This window comes from Silene latifolia, chromosome 10, assembly GCF_048544455.1.
Source record: "Silene latifolia isolate original U9 population chromosome 10, ASM4854445v1, whole genome shotgun sequence".
NCBI lineage: Eukaryota > Viridiplantae > Streptophyta > Magnoliopsida > Caryophyllales > Caryophyllaceae > Silene > Silene latifolia.
This window is the reverse complement of record NC_133535.1, coordinates 128,487,566-128,500,759: the sequence shown is the minus strand read 5'-3', so window position 1 is coordinate 128,500,759 and position 13,194 is coordinate 128,487,566.

The window sequence follows — 13,194 nt, the reverse complement described above, 5'->3', positions numbered from 1 at the left end:
TTTGTGCAAAAAACGAATGTAAACAATTCATTGGAATAGAGGAAATAGTAAATAATATAAAATTTATACTCAAATGAAAGCATTTTTCGTTACGAAACATAATATTTAACTTTCGAAATGTTTTGCATTATACTTTTTGGTTAAATTGATAACCAAGCAATTCTTTTATGTAAAACCACCAAATTCAAAAGCATAATTTGTTTGAGCTTATAACTATTTATCGTTTTATAGAAAAAATTAAATTAAATATATCTCTCCGTCTCATTTTATTAATCGTTTTAGGATGCTGCACATAAATTAAAAAAAATGTTAGTCTTATCAGGTATATGCAATTATTGATCTATGAAAATATAAAATAAGTATTTTCACCAATCTAACTGTTTAGATTACATATTTTTATTTTATTTTCTTAACACGACTTTTAATATGAAATGGAGGTAGCAATAAAATGTATAAATAAATGTAACGCGTTTTTTTTTCCGGGTGCGATTTTGATTAACGGTTAAAATTACGATTTCGTATATTATTTTTTTATATAACACCTGATTTTATTATAATTTATAAATTTTCTATTTTACTGTAAAGATTCTAATTATCTATGACAGATTAATAACCAATTTAGGTAGCACCATTTTATTTTAAATTGTTGTTTTGTTTAATAAAGTTATTATACTATCGATTATCCAGAAGAAAAAATATTATAATATCACTAATATGTAATCGCATTTATAAATATTTACGTAATTAATATTTGTATGTTAGTTTTATTGTAACTGAGGTGTGCCGTTAATACAAACTCTTATTATAAGAGTTCTTTAAGACAATACTTGAGACTCTCAAAAGATTTTGAATTGATACCTAAGTTTCAAGAATGTCTCTTATTTATAATCATAGGATCATCTTACCTTATGGTAATTTTCTGATGCGGGAAAATTCTACTATTTATACTGGGTACTTAGTATATTCACCACACCTATATTATTTTTCAATGTGGAATAAATAAGATACTAAGACATACAACATCTAAATAAGAACACAAACACCATATACCGTATTTATTGGCAATATTGCATTTGTATATACACCCACGTAATTTATTTATTGGGAATATTGCATTTGTAAATAAACACCCACGTTAATTATTTGTTTTTGTTCTTTATTAATGTTGCCATTGTACTTGTTAATCTAACTATCCAATTTCTAATTAGATCTCTTTGTTTAAATCTCATCCTAATTTTTCCTTACTATCGATTTTTCATAGTTGGAGTTTCGTCCTATATGCTATATATCTAGCTTATCAGGCATCATGATTCATGTATATAATAGTCCGGTGTGTGCATGATAGATCACTTATAAAAAACATACGATATTCATAATTTTTGGTGCTAAGTATAGTATTAAAAGCTGCAAAAATTCTATTAAAAATTCTATTCCTATAACTCGCCGTTAAAGTTTGCTTGATGAGTAGATTATGGCATATTATTATTATTATTATTATTATTATTATTATTATTATTATTATTATTATTATAGTGAGGGACATAGTAATTATTTGATATTAGTACGTTTTTATTTTGTATCATAATTAAAATATGTGCAAATGATATGAAATCTATACTTTAATGATATCATTTATTTTACCACGAATCTAGTTATATAATTTCATAATTTTTGTATGATACTTTTTTGTCAAATAAAATGTAAAAGGTTTTATATAAAATTATAAACATAACTTAAATATAATATAAGAAATATATATTATAATAATAACTAGTCTTGTGACCCGTGAAATTCACGGGATCTTTTGTTTTTTACTATGATATTTTTAGTGAATCAAATCATAACATTCTACAATATGATTTCATGTTTTAAGACTTCTATAAAATCAAGACAAATTAGTTTTTTTGTACAATAGTTTTATGTAAAATCAGAAACTAAAGTGTTATATAGTAAATACTTTTATCAAAACCATGTCATTATTTGACGTTCTTTTATGAGGGTTTTAAATGGTAATTGGTGTTACTCAAATCCTTTTACGTGTTTTGTGATATGTCAAATATGCGCAAATGGAAGCTGATTAAAATCAATTAATAATACAGGTATTCGCATAATCGAAAACTGAAGTAACTCAATGGAAGCTGATTAAAATCAATTAATAATACAGGTATTCGCATAATCACATTACATGAAACCATAATATTATCAAACAAAGATCGCCAAACATGCAACACCCTCACTAATTAGATATTAAAGTTTTATCAACAAATCCGAAATTAATATAAAACACACGATTAGAATTGTTGTGACAAAAACTAACATTTCACAGCACCCATAATATTGTAGCTAGTACTATAATAAATTGTGGAACTAAGAATTTGAAAGAAGCAACTCGTAATAATTGGATCATTAAGTCTCTATACTTCATCCATTAAACAATATTAAGCAAAAATGTGCTTTGACATTTCTCCAAATTTTCCACCTTGGGGATTCAACCGTATACTTCAAAATAGGTAAACTAAGCATTTCACTCAATCATGTTTTCTATCAAAAGCCATTTTGAATAAGCATGTGTCTCATGTGTATAATTAAAGAAAATGAAAATTAAATTTAAGGTGTACAAAAGAATAATGTAGATGTAAATAAACTTTTTAGATTTCTCTCATCTTTATAGTTATTAATAATTGATAATTAATTCACCTCACTAATTTAACATCTAACTCCTTTCTTAAATGATAATTTTTGGGCTTTTCACTCCATTATTTATGCTACCTATTATCCATGTCAATAAGATTGAGATCCTCGCAAATTCAATTTCATTCTATGAGTGTTATTTTTCTAAGGAAAAATGATAAGGAAAAATGATGATTAAAAAACAACACATATCAAAATAAAGCATACATTTGAAAGTTTTTGAAATACTAATTTTTTTTATGAACCTAAAAACAATTAGTCATTTACATTCATGTTGTCAATCTTATAGTTAGTTTATAATATAGTATTGAGTCGAATGAATAGAGTATTTGTTTAAGTAATTCTAATATTTCTCTTCTTAGTCTTCTTTCTTCAATAAACCATCCCTACATAAAAAAAAAAAAATCACTTAGTCATTAATTTTTGTTATTAATTTAAGTTTCTCTTAAATAATGGAAGAAATATGACATTGAGTCTAAAGATGTAAGTATATTTACCTTTGAATAGCACAACACCACAAATCTCAATATCCCTAAATAAGAAATAAACAACAAATATGCGAGGTTAAAAATGTGATGTACTTCATAACCAATGGAAAATAAAATAAATAAATGAATTCTTAATTTAAAACCTTAATACATTTACCTTGATGCTGATACAATGATAAAAAAAAAAAGTTAGTGACGTATACAATTCTTTTCGCGATAGCGGTACAAAAATATTTACTTAAATGTTGTCTCGCAAATGTTGTCTTCCGTCAAAAACTTATAGTTAATCTTGTAGTTAGTGTATAATATAGTATTGAGTGGAATGAAGGGAGTAGTTGTTTAAGCAATTCTAATATTTTCTTTCTCCATATAGTATTTTTTCTCCAATGAACCATCTATAGGAAAAAAAAGGACAAAATCCATCGAGTAATTAATAAGAAATAAAATGGTGAAATTTGATTTACGTGATATTAATCTTATCGTTATTAATTTAAGTTTTTATTTAAATAATAATAGAAAAAGGGCATTGACCCATAAATATGTAAGTATATTTATTTACCTTCGAATAGCACAATACCACAAATCTTGATAGTTCCTACATAAGAAAGTTTTAAAAAGTGATGAGCAGCCAATTGAACTTAAAAACAAATAAATGAATTATTATTTTAAAACCTTAATACATTTACCAAACCTTAATACATTTACCTACCACAAATCTTGATAGTTCCTACATAAGAAAGTTTTAAAACGTGATGAGCATTTCATAACCAATGGAACTTAAAAATAAATTATTAAATTATTAATTTAAAACCTTAATACATTTACCTTACCTTAATACACTTACCTTGATGTTGATATACTGATAAGATTTAAAAAAGACTATTTACATATACAACTACGATTTTATTGGCGATGAGGGCAAAAAAATATTGGCGTGAAATTTGGCTCACAAATGTTGTCTTACATCGAACATTTATATCCAATTGAGGATGCATGTTATGACTTTTGGGTGTCTTTTTATTATGATCATCAAATTTAATATATATAATAATTATGTAGTAAGGTTTTAGGACTTTTGAGCATTCTTTTTCATTATTAGCCAATTTAATATAAACATAAATATGGAGCAAGGAGAAATGAAATGTTAATGGTTTGCTTTAATTTTTATTTTATTTTTTATTTTTTTGTTGACAAAAGCCACATTGTTTAATGTTAAATATGTTATTATTTACTCTTAATATCAACAAAATATTTATTTTTTTAATAAACGGAGTAAATTAGAATTATGTGATATTTATTTGTTGCTTAAAATATTCTAACAATAAACGTCAAAATTTAAAATTTAATATGAATTTTGATTTTAATTGTTGTTTAATTTATCTACAAGCTTAAAAGTCCAAAGTATAATATTTGTAATGCTATTTGCATTTAATATTTCTTTCTTTTTTTCTTTTTTACTTTTAAAATTAGAAATAATGATGTAAACTTTGGTGTAAATTTTAATTATAAATTATGAAATTTTGATGTAAATTTGAAAGGGATATATAAATTTTGGAAAAAAAATATATTTAAATTAATGTCATATAATAATAAGTTGATGATTTATACCACATTAACTCGCCATGCCATATTAAAATTTGACATGTCATGTGTAGTAAGTGACGTGGCTATTTGGTAGTGTAAGGTGGCATTTATGACGTGGCATTTTAAGTTCCCCTTTTAATAGTATTGTATAGATTAAAAAAAAATTCATTTTATTTTTTATATCATACTGGGGAGATAATGATATAAGCTCTTAAGACTTCTCTAAAACAATACTTAGAGACTCAAAAGATTTTGGGTTGATACCTAAGTTCCAGCGATGCCTCTTATTTATAATCATAGGATCACCCATCTTATGTTAATCTTTCGATGTGGGATAATTCTATTATTTATATGTAGTATATTCAACACACCTATATTATTTTTCAATGTGGGACATATAACATATTAAGAAATACATCATCTTTAATATGTGCAAATTATATGAAATTTATACTCTAATGATAGCATTTTTTAGCACGAATCTAATTATATTATTTTCATAATTTTTGTAACGACATTTTTTGGCAAATAAAATGTAAGAGTTCTTGTATAAAAATTAGAAACATCACTTGAATATAAAATAGGAAATATTTATTACAGTAATAATTAAAAGATTCTCCACTTTATTTTTTATATGTAAAATATTATCTATGAAACTTTCCTAAACTGATTCTCTAGAATCGCTCGAAAAAACTCTCTTTTATATAGATTCATATTCATACAATCATACTACGTAGTATTAAATTAATTTTTTTTTTTTGAAGGATATTAAATTAAATTATTAATTAAAGGCAACGCACGATTTGTTAGATATGCACTTGACGTTGGACTTGAATTAGCCTTATCGTTTTGTGATTTCGGATGGTGTTTATATTAAGGCTCACACGATCTATCTATAAACCATTTGCTTAAGAAAAACTGCATCAGTTGAGGCTAGACCGCTAGAGCCTAGAGGCACAACTACAAATTGATGAAAAATACACCTATTACAAACTTGTGCAGAAAGTAGAAAGAACAATTTGTTACTATAATATAAACTTAAAATCTCACATTATTATACAACTACACAATATTAATAGGGCGTTTTATATATATATATATATATATATATATATATATATATATATATATATATATATATATTTTTTTTTTTTTTTTTTTATTATAATACTCCATAGATAATAGGAATTTTTTAAGCTTTCATCAGATTCAGAGATCAGTCGATCACGACTAAAAGTGTGCATAGGAGATAATATCCATTTTGAATTGGCGTTCATTTCAGTTTTGCATTTTCAATTCATATTATTCCTATCTTCCACAAAACTTTGTTATGTATTTCATCATATACATTCGGTGTTGCATTTACTGTTCTTTGACTCGAACACGCTAAATAACAAATTTATCCAAAATTGGATTATTTAAAAATTTACTAAAAATGAAACAAAGGAGATAGATTGTAGTGTACAACACAAGGATTGAGAAAGCTCCTAAATGCAATGGTCCAACAACTTTATACTCATTTGCTCTTAATAATCCCCCTAAAACTAAAAGAATAAGAAAACACTAACTTTTTCCCGCTCAAATACTCACACCTATAAGTGGGCCTTTTTTTACATATTACTATGCTGGACTTAGTGTACACTGTCAAATTATCTATAATATATACAAGTCCACTAAAATCTACTGTATAACATTAGTACGCTGTCAAATAATCCTAAATGGAGTAATATATCATAGAGGAATGTATATGCAGCAAATAAGTCCACCAATATCAATTAAAATATGCACTAAAAATATCCAAATTTTACATATCTTTGTAATAAAAATATACAGCAAAATTATTCTTAATTATACTACTCAATAAAATTTTACATATCTTTGTAAAAATACATTCCTAATTATACTACTCAATAAAATCTTTCAATATACCCCCTAACAACCTCTCCATAGTTAAGATCTTTTGATGAATCAGAGATGGTAGCATAAACATGTCATACAAAATATATTGAGATGGTAGCATATACTTATTTATGAATATTTTTTGCTGAAATTTTATTCTTTCCCAAAATACCAATTTCTATTGCTATATATCACTAACATTATAACGTACATTAGAACTTATAATAAGTACAACTCATTTATACAAATATCTTAAATGACCACTATATAAGCAAAACTCACAAATATCGTTCTTTAGCTCTCAAATACCGTGCTTTAGCACGGGATCTCAACTAGTTGATAATTAACCTAGAGAAAATGGAGATTAGATCCTAAAGAGAGTAAAGACAAGAACAAACTACTTAACCTCCACCTTTTCCCACATAATACTCCGTATCATTTTTGTAAAATCAATAAAATTCAAAGCTTCAAGTTTCAAATCAATCTTCTCAATTTACCAAGTTATTTTTAGCAATCGTCTAATTCGATATTTCATAATTATAAAATGACAAAAAATTCAGAGGCCCAAAAAGGAACAAATGAAAGAGCCCAAATATTGTGCGTGTTATAACTCACCCAAATAATAAAGGGTGAGGGGTCCAAGTTATCTGGGTACATAATCTATCGTAGTATCTCAAAGTCATAAAACATTCCAAAAGCATCCCAACAAAATACCCTTACTCTGTCAATTCAGTATCCCTTCCCCAGTCTAAGATGCAACAAATGGCTATGGAACAAATTTATATGATGGTTAAGTGAGTCAATCATTAAACAAAAGAATTGTAATGAAGTTAGTAGCTTATTGCATTCGGGTAACGAAGACTAACTATATTATCTAGGGTTTTCTAAAATGTGCTCAATAGGCACATGATAAGCCTTATTTAAATTCAAATTAATGCCCTTAATTAATTTATTTTCACTAAAAGAATATTTCCTCACCCAATTGTAAGTGGAGAAAAATAAGGAAATGATGATTGTAATTGAGAAAATTTAGTAAATTTGAATAAATTAATGATAGAATAAAACTTACCTATACCTAAACATTTATTAACATGTGCAACATTTATTAACATGTGCCCATTGGGTACATTTTAGAAAATTACCCATTATCTATGTAGCTTGATTGAGAATTCGTTTATGTTGCTCAACACGAGTACATGTCAATATGACATTTTTCTCAATAGTAATTGAGGGAGTTATTTACAGATTTAGACTATGTCTAGGCTCTGAGTCTATCACCTTGGGAAAAAAGAAGTTGAGGTAAAAGTGTTCATTGATTAACTAAAAGGTTTGTGTTGTTAAGTCCTTAAAAATTGAAGTGTACCAAAAACTTTTGTAATTGTTGTCAAAAAAAAAAAAACTTTTGTAATTCGATTATATTTCTTGGAAACTTAAATTAACTTGCTCCCTTTGAAAATTTCTCCAAAATTCGTCACGGTATGTCTGAATTCGTCTGAACTTACCCTGTACAAACCCGGTAAAAAGACAACGATTACAATTCCCTAAGCATGTACCCGTCGATTAATTTGTAAAGTCATTAAATGGAGTAATCCGGATGAAAATGACTAAATATTAATTTTAGACCAAACACAAAGCAATTAACTACGGAGTATATCAATAAATTGTTATGGTATTGATGCGCAAGGCAACAAGAAAATAAAAGATTCTCATAATTCAAATTCATAGGGGAGTGACATACGTACAAGCAAAAAGGCATAGGGTTAATTACATAGATTTTGTGTTGGGCTAATGACATATTTGTAGTGTCGTTGGATCGGTTTTTCTGCTTGAAAACACACGGTTTGCTTTGTAAAATTAAAATCAATTTTTATACTTAAGGTCTCTATTTTAGATGTTGTAAAGAGTAAAGTATTTATAGGAAGGAAAGAGTAGGGCAACTCGGTTTACACAAACCCTAATAGCCGAATAAAGAGATATGTTAACAAATCATATCTTCTATTATCTCTTTCCTAAAAGCCTTAAAAGATAATAAAGAATATTCCAAAAGATAGAATATAATCTATTCAAATATTATCTTTACCATAAATTCTAAGATATGATAAGATTTCCTAAAACAACAATATCTTTTATCATAGACAAATATATTAAGTAAGATATATAAGATATGTAAAAATATTTTTATAGAATAAAATCTTTACCTAATATACCCTAGGTAACACGAGATGTCACGGCTCATAAGCCTCGTGACTCGTGCAAACACTAGCTCAATATATGGGTTAGAATTTAGGTTTTAAGAGAGGTTTTGTTGAAACCCTAATTAGTAGCAAGGTCCAACTCATAAGTTGGTCCAAAACAACTACTAGTCAACGTTCAACATAAAACCGAACTCCGCACTAAACTGGGCTTAAATATATAAATACTTTTATCAAAACATTTAAAATAAACTTTAAACAATTTTCAAAACAATTTTGAAACATTATAAGTCGTGTATAATAAACTCAGCATTTCAATGTTATAGTAGAAGAGCTATAACATTGAGCTCTTTTACTAGTAATGTTATAGCTGCAAAGCTATAACTATACCAATTCAAGAAACTCATTCTTGGTTATCATTACGAGATAATCACCTATACTATCCTAATCTTCAGGGAGATCTTCGAGTATAGGCTACGTCATCATCCAAGCTTGATTAAACTTTAGACGGACTTCGTCTTCACATAAATCTTGAATGAATCTTTATATCGATATCGTTTGATCTTGAATAGAGGCTTGAACACTTTATACTATCATCACAATCTCTTTTGTTGCTTGTAATAAGTTGATTCTAAAACACTTAGACAAACGATTACGCGCAACAAGTATATAAAATATAAAACACCTTGACATCATCAAAACACAAACATATAAGCTATATGGTTCAACAAATTCCCCCTTTTTGATGATGGCAAGCCTCCTAAAAGTGTGACTAAGTATGTAGTTCCCCCTCAATATAATACCGTCATCTTAATAATAAAGATCAACGCAAGATCAAAACGATTTATCAAAAACCGAAACTTTAAGGACTTTAAGAGACAATCGGTCTTGACAAGGAGCAAGCTTAGGTAGATGCTTACTGTAACACCCCGTAAATTTGAAGACTTTTATTATATTTTAAAAGTAATATTTTAATCTATTTTAATTTAATATTAATCTATTTGAAATAAAATTTATTTGATAAAATATAATCTCATTTTATTTTGAAGAAATGTAATTATTTTTGATAGTTTAGAAATGTTTAAAAGTGATTTAAACTATATTTAAACCTTTTCCTTTGATAAAATAGATTTCGGATAAAAGTCGTAAAATTGAGATTTTCCCATTTCTTACGGTCGTTGGGTAAAGGAGTTTGGATATTGGGCATATGAGTACTTAATCTTTTAGTAAAATCGTGTTTAAGAACTTTAATATTCCCGGAAATCGCGTTCGACGAATATTTCTAATTACCGTCGAAGCAAACCCAAAACGTAAACAATTGACCCTCCTTCCCTCCATGTTGACCGGCCACCTCCCTCCTTATGCCTCCTCTTTCAATTTTCATTTCCTCCATAATTCACTCTCTCTCTTCCTTTCATCAAACACCAAATTCATCTCAAAAATCCTCCTTCAATCCCTAAATCCACCATAAATCCTTCATTTCTCCACCAAATCTCATAAAAATTATATATTTGGAATCCTCTCTTCAATCCTCATCTACTAGTAAGCTTTATTTTCATTTCCCCCAATTTTTGTTTAAGGCTCATCTTTTAGGGTTTTCGAATTTAAGCTTAATAATTGTGTTTTTGTTGTTCTTATAGGTGAAGAATTTGAAGATGAGTTAGGTGACTCATATATTGTAGAAGATGATGAGTGTTTCGGTTTCTAGGGCTCTTTCTCAAGTGTTATTGTTCTCTTTTTCTAGCTTAAGGTAACTATTCCGAGTCACTCGACGAATTAATGTCACATTAGTAGTTGTATTTGTTGTTTGTTGTTGTTTGTTGTCGTTTGTTGTTGTTTGTTGTTGTTTGAGACGATCTTGTTGATAAATGAATGAATGGAGTAAGATGAGTATGCTTATGTTTAATTTATGTTACCCATTTGTATATTATTGTTTGGAACAAATTTGGATGAGGAATTATGTGTTGTGACAAGTCCGTGTTTTGGCTGGAACGCGTCAATACCGGACTGAGACGGTTTCCAAAAATATGACAGATTGAACGGCATCGAAAAATTAGGTGGTTTAGCCACTTGAATCACTCAATTCGGAGTCCGTATGAGTAAATGGCGTCGTTTTATCGATTAAAATTTATAGAAAAGTTTACCCTTGTGTGAGACTGTTATTTATGCTATTTTATTATGCGAGAATTTTGTGGAATTAGTTATTTTGTAAGTTGGAATGTTTTCTTTATGTTGATAGTGTTCACATGATAGAAATTGGAATATTGCATGAGAATGATATTGTAATGAATGTTGTGATTTGGGCCAAAATGGGCCAAGACTCTGAGCTGGGCCAGATTGACCGAACGAGTTTGGTCAAACTAGGTTTAAACCGGTCAGCTTTGATTTGACCGATGACCCGTCGCGGGACTCGGGTCGAGGGTTTGTCTTTGAGGTGATATTGGTTGTTATTGGATGTTTTATGTTGATGCCTTGATATTTGTAATTATCATTTCACATGTTGGTTGTTGGATGCTTTGGATGCCTTATGCTTGAGTCTTGTTGCCTCTTTGCCATTTTAGCTTGTTCTCATGGATTATGGTACTGTTGGTTAGCTGGAATTTGTATTATTATTGATATTGGAGATATTGTTGGTTTGTCAGCTGAATATGCTCTTGCGTAGCCTTTCATATGCTAGGGTGTGTATGATCATTTGTGTGTGCAAGTTTGGACTCTTTGCCCCTCTTATGGTTAAGTGGGTGTCCTACTTGTCTTGTGTGGTGTGGGCTAAAGTATTCAAGATGGGACTAGGTCCTAGGTGAGTATTTCGGCCTTCGTCATAGATAGGCCATTATAGTCTTTGACGAGTATATGTTCACCGCTTAATAGCCTTTGTGTCTTAGCTTGGTGGGTTTATATCCAAGTTAGGGCATGAGCTCCTGACGTACTCTTAGAAGTATGTGGTCAGCTTAAGTACTAGCCAACCCTTTGGTGGACTCCTTAGGGATACTCATATGTTGTTATCATGGGTCTTGGATGCGGTAGTGTTCCGCATGTCGCTAGGTCTGCGCAGGTTTAGGACTAGGGTGTTTACCTTACCTCGTGGTATAGACTCGAGTTACAGAGTGACTATTGACTGTCCTAAGAACTTATGCCTGTCTCTAGATATATTGTCCTTTCTTGTTTGATTATTCTATGAATCATAGAAGGTGAGATGCAAGCCGGTTATGGTTGATAGAGTTTAGATTCCTGGATGTTATGTGATTCACATGATAGTGTAGTATGAGTCGGTCTAGTATTCACATGCTAGGACTATGTGTTGTTATATTGTTGTTCACATGGTAAGCACGATTGTCTAGCATCTATATGCTAAGGCTATGTGTTATTCATATCCATATTCTTATGTTTACATGTTATATTAATTATGACATTTCGTGGCTGGGAGAACTCGGAGTAACTCCCCACTGACTGTGGCTTTCGTATTTGTATAAAATGCGATTGACAGGTAGGTGATGCATATATGGGGTACATGGACGAGCTAGCGAGCAAAGTAACATTGGGACCTAGATTGGCTTTATTTTATTGTGACCCTTAAACACTTTTTATGTCATATACTTTTTAGGGACATATGTCTCCCTTTTTCATATTTGGGTTGTATAACTTTGTTTCGCGACTTTAGCGACGTTTTATTTATGAGATTTATTTTAGACCTTGCATGTTTGACACCTTCCCATTTGGATACTTTCATAACAGTTTCGTTTTCGGTTTTAAAAATTACAGGTTTTTACCCAAATGAACCTATTACAAACATATCCATGCAGTTTTATTCTAGAATTACGTGTTTACTTTTCCACAATGAATGAGGGTGTCACACTTACGATAGACGTTCTTTCCCCCTCTTGATATCATCGAAAAGTTAAGAACAAATCAAAAATGACTAGAAAAATATATGACGAGACAAGAGATAAAACGTCATAAAGAGCAAATTTAGCACGCATAACGATAAGTATCTAGAAGATTAATTATCAAACAAACTTAAGAAAACATGTTTAAAGCCGATGGGCCGAATGAGACACATGTTTAGAGAAACACTTGGGCCATAATCCACAGTGCATGCCAAAAATTGGGCCGAATGATAAGTTTGCAAAACACACCATGAAAGAGAAAGCTAAAAATAGAGAGGGCTAAATATGGTAAGGCAGAGGTAGATCAAATGTTGCGGGTTCTGTAAGGGTTCACGTAGTCGGGCCGAGTACGATGCTCCAAGGCATCGACACGATCGAAGGAACTCCGCACAAGCTGAGAAAGAGTTTGAATACTTAGTTCAAAGTTGAGCACCTTCAAGGACAAAGCTTTCGTGG